Source organism: Gorilla gorilla, chromosome 15 (assembly GCF_029281585.2).
Source record: "Gorilla gorilla gorilla isolate KB3781 chromosome 15, NHGRI_mGorGor1-v2.1_pri, whole genome shotgun sequence".
NCBI classification, from domain to species: domain Eukaryota; kingdom Metazoa; phylum Chordata; class Mammalia; order Primates; family Hominidae; genus Gorilla; species Gorilla gorilla.
This window is the reverse complement of record NC_073239.2, coordinates 112,007,862-112,020,554: the sequence shown is the minus strand read 5'-3', so window position 1 is coordinate 112,020,554 and position 12,693 is coordinate 112,007,862.

Genomic DNA, 12,693 nt, shown 5'->3' with positions numbered 1-12,693 from the left:
CCTCGGGAGCCATGAACACCAAACAGAGCTGCCCAGAACCGCCAGGCCGGACTGGGAGATGATTGCTTGGCTGAGGCACAGCCAGGTCAGTTATTCCATGACTGAGCAGGCCCCTGGATGTCATCCTGGCTTTGGCCTGTTCTCAAGAAGGGCTTCATTAGGGGAAGGGGGTCTGGCCAGGTTGTCAGATTTGCTTGCTCTGCCGGGCATAACTCAGGCCTCGGCTGAGTCACCGCCCTAGACTCACAGGGGCCCTCACAGGGGCCCTTGGGCGTCTTGAAGTCATCTGTGTCCCTTTGCTCATTACGCTGGGGAGGGAATGGGACAGAAGGGGAGGGGAGGGAAGCCAGCCTTCCTTGCTGCTGGGAAGCTCGTGGAGGAGGGTTTTTGAACTTGAAACTCCTTTCAAAGACACAGCTGTCATGGAGGGACATTTTCTGGCCAAACACAGCAGAAGTTGATCCTGCGTTTCCAAGTGTCAGGCTGCACAGAGACTGGAAGGATGGAGAGTGGGGACGTAGTGGGGAAATTGGGTGGGAGGAGGAGAGGCTGGGGATTTAGCGGGGCAGAAACTCACCCAGGAGGGTATGTGCCTGGAGGGTGGCACTCTCAGCCTGCCTGTCCCCTACTGATGTCAGGCACAGGTGCTTCCCATGTGTGAGCCGGGCTGGCCCCACCCAACAAGGCTCCAGTGAGAGGTGCCCAAGAAAAGAAATGACCTGGCAGGAGAGCTGGCAGCTGAAGCCTCAATCTCTCAGAGGGGTGTGGAGATGCAGCCCAGCCCCAGGCTGAGCATGTACTGGGGCCTGAGGACTGTGATGAGTGTTTCTTCTGCCCTCCTTAGGGGATGCCTGACTTGGGGCCTCCACCCTCCCTCTCATGCTGCTGGAATTGTGGAATGTCAGAGCTGTACAGGGCCTTCAGATCCTCCAGCATCAACCTTCCCACCCTTCTCCAGACCATTCTCTAAATGAGGAGACTGAGGGAAGTGAGCAGAGAGGGCAAGTGGCTCAGCTCCTGTGCCCCGCCTGCCTGACGGTGGAGACGAAGGAGCAGTTTGCCTGGGAGTCTTATACTTCATTCCACACACCACTTTCATCCTGTCTGCTGTTTTCCCCTCATCTTCTGTGCTTTACATTTTTCTCCTCTGGAATCCTCCTGTTTCAGTCCCACTCTAAGCAAAAGGAAGAAGTAAGGACAGAGGGGATTTTCAAAAGCAGTGCGTATGCAAGAGAACGAAGTGGGAAATGGGTGGGAGAATTGCAGGGAAGACCCTAGATGGTAGAGCCAGCTCCTGTGTGGAGAGGGGGAGAAGGAAGAAGAGGTGATGTGAGGGTGGGGATCTGCAATGGGTGCAGGAGCTGAGATGGGGAGGAGGAGCCTAAGGAAGGAGTCTGGAGACCCAAGATCTTGTGGTGGCTATGACACTCTAAATTTGGGGGGAATAATGTTGGATATAAACAAACAAATGATGATAATAATGATGGTAATAAAGAAATGATGATGGGGTGGTAATGGTGGTGATGGTGATGATGGTGATGATGATGATGGTGATGGTGATAACGGTGTTGATGATGATAGTGGTGATGGTGATGATGATGATGATTATGATGATCATAATGGTGGTTGGTTGTGATGATGGTGATTGTGATGGTGATGATGGTGATGACAATGGTGGTGATGGTAGTAGTGATAGTGATGATGGTGATGATGATGGTGGTGGTGGTGATGGTGGTGGTGATGGTGATTGTGATGGTGGTGGTGATGGTGATGGGAGTGGTGATAGTGATGATGGTGATGATGGTGATGACGATGGTGGTGATGGTGATGGTGACGGTAGTGGTGATAGTGATGATGGTGGTGATGGTGATGATGATGGTGGTGATGGTGATGGTAGTGGTGATGGTGATTGTGATGGTGGTGATGGTGATTGTGATGGTGGTGGTGATGGTGGTGATGGTGATGGTAGTGAAGATTGTGATGGTGATGATGGTGATGATGATTATGGTGATCATAATGGTGGTTGGTTGTGATGATGGTGATTGTGATGATGATGATGGTGATGACAATGGTGGTGATGATGATAGTAGTGGTAGTGATGGTGATGATGATGGTGGTGGTGGTGATGGTAGTGGTGATGGTGATTGTGATGGTGGTGATGGTGATTGTGATGGTGGTGGTGATGGTGGTGGTGATGGTAGTGGTGATGATAATTGTGATGGTGATGATGGTGATGGTAGTGGTGATGATAATTGTGATGGTGATGAAGGTGATGACGATGGTGGTGATGGTGATGGTAGTGGTGATAGTGATGATGGTGACGATGGTGATGACGATGGTGGTGGTGGTGATGGTAGTGGTGATGGTGATTGTGATGGTGGTGATGGTGATTGTGATGGTGGTGATGGTGATTGTGATGGTGGTGATGGTGATGGTAGTGGTGATAGTGATGATGGTGATGATGGTGATGACGATGGTGGTGATGGTGATGGTGATGGTAGTGGTGATAGTGATGATGGTGGTGATGGTGATGATGATGGTGGTGATGGTGATCGTAGTGGTGATGGTGATTGTGATGGTGGTGATGGTGATTGTGATGGTGGTGGTGATGGTGGTGATGGTGGTGATGGTGATGGTAGTGATGATTGTGATGGTGATGATGGTGATGACGATGGTGGTGATGATGATGGTAGTGGTGATAGTGATGATGGTGATGGTGATGACAATGGTGGTGGTGGTGATGGTAGTGGTGATGGTGATTGTGATGGTGGTGATGGTGATTGTGATGGTGGTGATGGTGATGGTAGTGGTGATAGTGATGATGGTGGTGATGGTGATGACGATGGTGGTGATGGTGATGGTGACGGTAGTGGTGATAGTGATGATGGTGGTGATGGTGATGACGATGGTGATGGTGATGGTAGTGGTGATGGTGATTGTGATGGTGATGATGTGAGTGATAGGGATAATGGTCATTGTGGTGGTGATTATGCTGGTGGTGATGGTGATGGTGATGGTGATGGTGGTGGTGGTAATGGTGATTGTGATGGTAATGATGACGATGGTGGTGATGGTGATGATAGGGTGGTGGTGGTGATGATGGTGAAAATAATGAGTATGACGGTGGTGACGGTAATGATGATACGATGATGATGGTAACAATAATGATAGTTATAATGATGATGGTGGAGATGATAATGATCGTATTAACTAACTGTAACATTGGATAAGTTCTTTATCTTCATGGACCTTGGTTTCTGCATTTGTAAGACAAAGAGGTAGAACTTTAGCCTCCTTCTCCTTCTGAGATTCTGTGATTCTAAGAAAGGATCAAAAGGATGTAGAAAAAATCTTTTAGAAAAGAAAGAAAAAGGGTTGAGGGAAAACAGGCAAGTTGGGACCAAACAGGAGCAGAGGGGAAAATTTGTCCAGTCCCAAGACAAGAGAGCCCTCTCCTAAAGCCTCTCTCTTATCCCTAGGCTGGGAAGCCTACCCCTACATTGCTGGGAAATGAGAGGAAGAGGTGTTTGAAGTGGGTTAACGGCAAGGGCCATGCCTGTTCTGACAGCACCTGATTTCCCAGCCCATGGAATCCTCACCTGCTAATTACATCTACCAGGCCTACCTCCACTGGGAATTCAGCTCCACAAAAATCACCTCCCCACCTCCTAAAGGGTCTGGAGCAAATCATTAAAATATCAGGTTTCCAGCCCCTGGGGGATGAGTAGGTGCTAAAAAGAGGCCAAGCTTGATTTGTCAAAAACCAATCAGTTCTCACACGCAAATATCCCACTTGGTCCATGCAACTAGCCTGGTGTTTAGGAGTGTGAGAGGTGGTGGGAGGGGGTGCGGAGCTGGGCTCTGGGAAAGTGCTTAACCCCAGAGCACCAATTAGTTGCCCTATTTGGCCCCCAGGGCCAGACAGAGCCGCAGGGAGCCCAGGAAGGGCCCAACAGTTTTGCAGGATTAAGGCCAGAGAAATTACTTAGTGAAGCACCTACAAACTCAGCTCTCCACCCAGCCGCTGCAGTTGATGCTGGCTTGGGTTTTCAGTTTGTAGCGTGGAATCAGTGTTGCTTGCCTTTCATAACAGTCAAATGGGCCTGTGGTTATGGTAGAACTTGGAAGCTGCAAAACACTATGAAAATGCAATTCATCCATGTATTTCTTCAACCAAGAAAGTTTTATTTTTATTTTATTTATTTATTTTTGAGACAGGGTCTGGCTCTGTTGCCCAAGCTGAAGTGCAGTGCTGCGATCACAGCTCACTGCAACCTTTCTCTCCTGGGATCAAGCGATCCTCCCACCTCAGCCTCCCGAGTAGCTGGGGCCACAGACACATGCTAACATGACTGGCTAAAATCTTTTTAGAACAACCACTGTATGGTGGCCCCAGGGAGCCTCCAGGAGCCTAACACTCTGCTCTTGGTGGCCACATCCTCCTTCCTTTGGGTTCTCCCTGGGCCTCTGGACCCCAGCATAGGCTCCCACACAGAGACATCCTCTGCCTGGCTCTGGTTGAGGAGGCTCCCCAGGCTCTGTCCTGGGCATTCCTCTTCTCCCCTCCCCTCCCTTCTTCTCTCTGGGTGACATCTTCTACTCCTATGGCCTTAATTACTCAGTGGATCCTCAGATACAAGTTTCCAGGATGGAGAAATTTCTCTCATTTCCAGACCCCTATGTCTGTCCTGAACATCTCCCCGTGGAGTCCTCCAACATCAATTCATTGAGAACTGATCGTCTTGCAGCCCCTCCACAGCCACGCCTCCTCCTCTTCCTGCTTCCTGGAGTAAAGGGCCCCACCATCTTCCCAGCTGCCCAAGCTGGAAACTGGGAGTCATGCCTGTCACCTTCCTAATCATTTCCTTACTCCTTACCCAAGGATCCCCAGGCCTGGCCAATTCCTCCTCCATCACAGGCCTTGGTCTGGCCCTCCTCCTCCTCAGCCCAGCCAGAACTCGCGCCCAGACAGCCGCCTGTCTCCCTGGATTATGAAGCTGAGTCCTGCCGCTCTCCTGTGCCTGCTCAGTCTGTTTGGATCCCTTCCCTGTGCAGGGAAGACCCCAGAGGGGTCTTTCTAACACCTAAGTCAGCTTTCACTACTCCTCCCTCCCAGGAGACTCTTGATCTCACGGGGCTATTTCCCTGAACAGGATTCTAGGGGACCCACTGAAAAGCCTGGGCTCCACGGGGTCTTTGCTGCTAAAGGGCCATTGTCTGGTGGGTTTCACCTCCTTACCAGTGTGAACAAATTACTGAACACCCTAGGCCTCAGTTTTCTTACCTGTGAAATGGGGATAATGCATGCCAAGTGCACAAGAGGGACAGGGGGTTCAAATGAGATAAGGTACACCCCGTTTTTCCACACTGGGTCATGGCTTTCTCAGGTGTGTTTGTGTCCAGCAAGCATGCCAGGGAGTATAGGAGATGCAGGGCAAGCATAGCCATTTCTATAATACCAGCTTTCCTCCATTCTTGGTGGGGAGGGGGAGACCAATATATTTTTATATTACACCCAGCATGGGGATATGATGGAATCGAATGCAAATTTTGCATCCATGTAAAAGACAAGCATGAGTCTAGCAGGCGTTCTTGGTACCCTGTCCAGATCTCCGCACCCTGAACACTTCAGGACTCACCACCCAGCTTCCAAACTTGGAAGCATCCTTTCTGTGTTTGAGGGCTTTCTCTGCTGCAGAAGAGAAAGCCCCAGGAAATGAACAACTTCTGGCAGCAGCCTTCACCCACTGAACACTGGGAGTGGGTGTATCAATACCACAGCTCCCTTGCTAGTAGGCTGGGGTGCATGGAGAACTCTGACTTGTGAGTGCTTTGTTGGCTGGAGCTCTCCAGCACAATTGGATGTCAGTTGTCACAGAGGTAATGACAACACAGTGGCTGTGACTTCCTGGCTGCTTTGCCTTCTTTGTCTCACTTTTCCACTCCTCTACTGGTATTTCCTGGAATCCTGCCTCCTCCACACATAAAATATCTGCACTGAATTCTGGTCTCAGAGTCTGCTTGTGGGAGAATACCACTGAGACATAAGCCATCTAGCAACAGCAGCAATAGAAAAACAACCGTAACAACACAAATAGCTGCCAATCAGCACGGGAATCGTTTTTCATTCGTTGTCTTCACTTCACTCTCTCATTCTCATGCATAGGTGCTGTTTATAGATGAGGAAGCTGAGGCTTAGGAAGATTAAGCAACTTGCCCGAGGCCTCACAGTGAGAGAGTGCAGTCTGGGGTTCCCATTCCTAGAGGAGCCTGGAGCCTGTGCTTGAATCTCTAGCAAATGGCCACTTTGATCGGTGCACTTTGGTGGAACCTTCCAGAAGCATGACGCTGGGGAAAGCAGTGGGTGGACTGTAACCTAGGAGGTCTCCATACTGATGCTGGGCTGGCTGGGTGGCTGATGAGAAGTCTTATGTGTCCATAAAATATCTAGGCCATTCCTCCCGTCTCACCAGTCTTTTAGAAACTCTCTTTTTGGCCGAGTGCGGTGGCTCACACCTTTAATCCCAGCATTTTGGGATGCTGAGGCGGATGGATCACCTGAGGTCAGGAGTTTGAGACCAGCCTGGCCAACATGGCAAAACCCCATCTCTACTAAAAATACAAAAAAATAAGCCAGGCATGGTGGTGGGTGCCTGTAATCCCAGCTACTCAGGAGGCTGAGGCAGGATAATCGCTCAAACCCAGGAGGCGGAGGTTGCAGTGAGCTGAGATCGTGCCATTGCACTGCAGCCTGGGCCACGAGAGTGAAACTCCATCTCAAAAAAACAAAAGAAACAAAAAAAAAAAAGAAAAGAAAAGCAACTCTCTGCTTTTTAAACTGAGCTCTTGCTTTCCTACTTGATAAAGATCCATGTCAGTGTCTGGTGATAAAGAAACAGCAGCAGAAGGGCAAAGTTGAGCAGGGCTGGTTTACGGGCCCAAGGAACCTGGGGAAGGGGACCTGGCACGTGCCCACCGAGAAGCAGGTGCCAAACCCAGCCCAGAAGGCTATGTCGGCCCCATGCTGCCAGATGCGATTTTTCCTGGAAAGCTTGAGATCCAGATTTTTCATATGCAATTTCCCCATTTTAAAATACTGGCTACTATTTTTGAAGCATTTAAAACCCAACCTTTGGTAGCCCAACTAACCCCATCTGGGGTCTGAATTTTTCGCACAGGTGGCCACCTTATGACCTGGGCTGTAAAGGGATATCGGCCAGATGCGACACGGGATAAATCAGCCATCTGTCTTTTTGATAGGGAAACTGAGGTCCCATGACTTCCATCATGGCAAACAGAAGGGCTCGTTTCCAGGCCCAGCCCACCTGAGGGGATGAAAATCTTCTCACTGAACCATCCCATTACAGGCCTGAACTGGACCTCTTTGTACAACATGGGAAACTGAGGCTGGCAAGGGAAGGATACTGAGTTCCCACCCTCCAGGTAGCATCTCAGCCAGAAGAGGAACGTGCCCCTCCCCGCCTTTCTCAGTTGCATCCCCACATCCCTACATCTGGTTTGGCCCTGGCAGGGTGCTAGGAGGGACCTTGGTTTGGGCTGTCGCCATGGGAACCCTCCTCGCGGGCCTCTGTGGGTGGCTCTGCCCTTTGGTTTGTTTTCGGGGTCTGAGGCTATGGAGTTTGCTGACAATTGCCAAAGCCCTGAGTGAGTGTTGAGTCACCAGACTTCAGAAGGGCTGTAAGTGTTTATTTAAAACCTTACAAACAGTTTATAGCCAATGGGCCAGAATTTACAGGCAAGGGGTTCACTTCTGGATGGCCCTGAGAGGTGGAGCAGAGGGCAGTCCTCTAGCTAGTCCGCAGATGTCGAGGGCCGGCAGGTGATGTGCTTGTGAGTGGGCCGCCTGTCTGAGCAGTGTGGGAGGCTCCTGGCCCCTCCTTGCTTTGGGTTCCTCCACTGTTATGGCTTGGTGGTGTCCCCTTGAAAGATATGCTGAAGTCCTGGCCTCGGGCACCTGTGAATGTGGCCACATTTGGAAATAGGGCCATTGCAGATGTAGTCAAACTAAGACAAGGTCATAGTGGGTTAAGGTGTGCCCTAAACCCGGTGTCTGGGGTCACCATAAGAGGCTGTGTGAAGACAGAGAGGCACACAGAGAGGAGAGGCTATGGGGAGATGGAGACAGAGACTGGAGCGAGGCTGCCATTGGCCAATAATTGCCATGGATTGCCAGGAACTGGAAGAAGCAAGGAAAGACTCTTTCTCTAGCCTCCAGAGACAGCATGCCCTGCTGACGCCCTGATTCTGGACTTGTAGCCTCTGGAATTGTGAGAGTAGATTTCTAGTATTTTAAGCCGCTCATTTTGTGTTTTGTTTGTTTGTTTGTTTACATAGCAGCTCTAGGAAACAAATGTCTTCCACCTCCAGGGCCTCTGCTAGGATCTGTTCATGGAGCGCCTCCCGCCCAGGGCTCTCCTGGTCCAGACCCTCATGTACCTCATGTCACTTGGGTCTGTCTGCCTGGATGCCCCTCAGAGCCCACCAGCTGAGCTTCACTGCAGCAGGGCCCAGGAACTCCTTTAGGGTGGCCTTGAAGGCCTCAGGAGTCTTAATGTCTTCAAACCCTGGGGCCCTGGAGCAGGTGGGCAGGAGACATGGTCACAAGCATGCCAATGACAACCTCACAGGACTCCTGGGGACAGCTGAGGACAGGATTGAGAGAGAGAAGCAGAACTTCTGCCTTTGAGGGTGGGGTGGGCTGGGGGAAAACTGCTTGGTGGTACTGACTACACTCCTGGTTCTACCATGGGTTGGAAGCTTGGGGTGGTCTCTGACTTGGTACAGGGGAAGCATTTGCATAACCCCTTGCTACTCAGAGTGTGGTCTAGGATTAACAGCATCGGCTTTTAGACTGCAGCTTTTAGGGCCCACCCCAGACCTACATAATGAGAGCCTACATTTTACCAAGATGCCCAGGTGACTTGCATTCACGTTCCGTCGAAGAAGTGCTGGCTGGGTGGGGAAGGGAGCAAGGGATCTGGACTCCCTTCTCCAACACTCCTGGGTTTAGCCCGGATTTCAACAGGGGCTAGGGTGACCACTCCAAACAGGTTCTGCAAATGCTCGTGTTCTGTGTTGATAACAGAAGAGGACATTTTGCACTTGAGAGGCCCCCAGACATCCTCACTCAGATGTTTCATGTGGAAGTTTGGGCATCATCCTGAATCTCTCTCTGGACCCTCCACCTCTGCCTGGGAACCAAGTCCCGGGGGATTACACCTGCTAGTGAGAAGGGAATAGCATGGGGTGGTGGCAGGAGGATGGAAAAACCCAAACAACAGCTAAAACAATACCTTGGGAAAGAAACCACAGGATATCAGAAAACCCAAAATAAAGGAGAGAAAACAGCCCAAATCCCGGTAAAAGTGACACGTCTGTGACTCTCCCGGGCAAACCCAAATAAGGGAGAAAGGTGGCAGTAACCGGGAACTGGGGGTCCCTGAAATCCCCTCCTTATCCAGAATACTTAACGATAATCTAATGATGATTATCCACCTTTTTTTTTTCTTTTTTTTGAGATGGAGTTTCACTCTTGTCACCCAGGCTGGAGTGCAATGGCACGATCTCAGCTCACTGCAACCTCTGCCTCCTGGGTTCAACCAATTCTCCTGCTTCAGCCTACCGAGTAACTGGGATTACAGGTGCCCACCACCACACCTGGCCATTTTTTGTGTTTTTAGTAGAGACAGGGTTTCGCCATGTTGGCCAGGCTGGTCTCGAACTCCTGACCTCAGGTGATCCGCCTCCCAAAGTGCTGGAATTACAGGCAGGAGCCACTGCACCCGGCCCATTACCCACCCTTTAACCAAAGAATCAACCACAAAATAGGAATCAACACTGGGTGGTCGCAGGAGAAGTGTGAAAATATCAGGCAGCAATTTCACAGAACAGAAAGAAAGGAGCTACAAGGATGGGGAGGAACCTGGGCTGATAAGACCCTAACAAACAGGAGCGTGCTGAGCTGGGTGAGACCGGCTGAGTCTCAACCAAGCCCCACCCCAAACCTAATGACATGCTCATTACCATACACCTGCCTCCCCCAGCACCCTGACAGATCCCAGCATGCCCATATTTAGTATAAAAATGGATGGCACCACGATTCTAAGAAACCTCTGTTTTTTTTTCCTAGAAAACCTCATGATGATTCTACCCCCTAATAAGAAAAGCCCATAAAATTAGAAACCCCAACTCCTTCGCGCCTGATGAGGTCTCATGAGTACATTAACATTTCTGTCTTATGTGTGTACTTTCGCTTTGCAAGAAAAGCTTCTTGCCTGTCCCTTCATTCTGATTCATCCCTGAATTCTTTCTTGTGACAATGTCAAGAACATGGACACCAGCTGAGATTGGAGTGTCTCACCAGTGTCTGGAGACCCGCTTAAGCCCTCTGGCAACAGTAGGATGGCTGAAACCCAGTCTCTGTCCAGCCCGTGCTTACACCCTCCTCCCTCTTGCCTGGATGACTCTTACTGGTTCTGGAATTCTCCTGCCTTCTTCCTCTAAGCCACTCTCTACCTGGAGGCCAGAATGAGGTGGTAAGACCTCTAATTCTCACCAAACCGGGCTCCTGCTTAACCCTCAGAGCCCTCTGAGCCTGTCCCCACTGCTCACACAAGGACCCAGATCCTTACTGAGGCCTCGGGGCCTGGCCTGAGTGGGTCTGGCCTCATCTTGAGTTTCTCTGCACCACCCCTGCGCCCCAGACCACAGCCTCATCTTGTTCATCCATGCCTCTGCTCAGCACCTTTGACATGCAGCTTCCTCTGCTTATGCACTTTCCCCAACCCCCTCCTGCCATCTGGTTGATGCCTCCTCGTCCTTGAAATGCCTGCTCCTCTTGGAGGTCTCCCTGCACTGGCAGACGAGGCCAGGCCTCCCTGACGCCTGCATCCGTGCATGATTTTTCCTCTTGGCGCTGCTCACAGCAGTGACCGTGAGTTTGGCACTGTGCACTTATCGGGAACTCCCTGCCCACCTCCCAACGTCACCGGCCAGGAAGTCAGGGGCCAGTCGTGTCTTCCTCACCAGGTCCCAGCACTTAGCACGCGTGCTGCTACATCGTTCTGTTAATAAGAAAGAAAAGTAGCAGGACTGACGTTTTGTACAAAAGGGGAACTCTTGCCTGTTTTTTGTTTGCTCGTTTGTGTTTTAATTCTGGGTCTATCCACATGGATCCAGCCCAGTGGGCTGCACGAGTGGCCTTGGGCTGGGCCCAGCTTTCTCTCCACGATGACCTTCTGGGTCCCTCCAAATGTCCACACCTGGAGGCACATGAGAGACACCTGTGGCTGGGAAGAAGCGAGGGCCGTGGTTTCCATGGCTGCCTCTGCCGTGAGCAGACCTCGCTGAGCATCTCAGGTGGTCAAATAGTGAGCAGGAGAGCTTCTGGTAGGACTCTTGAGGTGAACGATCTAATCAGAGAGACTTGCCAGGAACCAGCTGAAGACCCAAGATCTTGCCTTCTAATCTCTTCCCAGCTGGACTGGCCTCCTCTCCTGTCCCCTCCCTCCCCCTCCACCATCCCCGCCAGGGCCAGGAAGGTTTTGCTGCAATGCCCGCCAGATCGTGTCAGTGCCCGCACTGAGTTCCTTCTTTGGAGCCCCACAGGTGTGCTGAGTGAATAAATAAATGAATACATGACTGAGCTACGAATGAATCTACCTAGTCATTCAGTCAGTCTGGAAGTGAAGGGGCAAAATGTGTGACTTCAAAATGCTGATCAAGACAACAACAAAAGAAGTGTTGCGTTGCCTTCTTACCACGGCGTAATTCACCTCTGTGAAGCAGGCACTTTTGTCATGATTGTTTTATTTTATTGTCATTATTTGTATGGAGGCCTGGTTTACAATTATTAAAGAGCATGGATCTCTGGGGGTGCGGCCGGGTGAATTCTTGCCTATGTAGACCCCAGATTACCACCCCCGACACCATGAGGTGGGCTGTTTCTTGTGCATCCTTTCAGCCCCTGGCCCACCCCAGACGCAATCCCTGTTCTGGCCTTCATCACCCCAGGAGTTTTGTCTGCTCTTGAACTTCACATAAATGGATGTGCCCGGAGAGTGCTTCTCTGCCTGGCATCCTTCCCTCCATGTGATGTGTGTGAGAGTCAGCCAGGTTGCAGTGTGTGTGCTCATAGTTGGTTCCTGTTTGTTGCTGCGTAGTATTCCACCACATGGACCTGTCACTTTAGAGGATGACTGTGGATTTCAGAGACCCTTCCTGGCCTGTCCATGGCTGCACACTTACTAAATGATGACGCTGGGAGCCCTGTTTTTTTTTGTCAATACTTCTGCTTGTTCTTCAATTTCCTACCATCTCTCTGGACAAAGTCAGCTGATTGGAAAACAGGGCACAGGCTTCCCAGCTGCAGAGGGAAGGAAGGAAGCTGGAGGCTCCAGCCCCTGTGTACCATGACCTGGGGCATGCCAGGTAACCTCCCCAAACCACATTTTTCTCTGGTAAAAAGGGATGGCACTGGCTTCCTCAGACAATTAGATGTGCTCAGTAAATTATATTAGACGCATCTAAACAAACTAACAAATATGCCCACAGAGTCTTGCCGTGTGATTTGAGTAGGTTGCCTTTCCACCCTGGGTTTTGTCACCTGCTCTGAGAAATGAAAGGTGGATGAGTGCCCTGGGGCGCTGGCGGCTCTCCAGGCTGTGAGGCTCT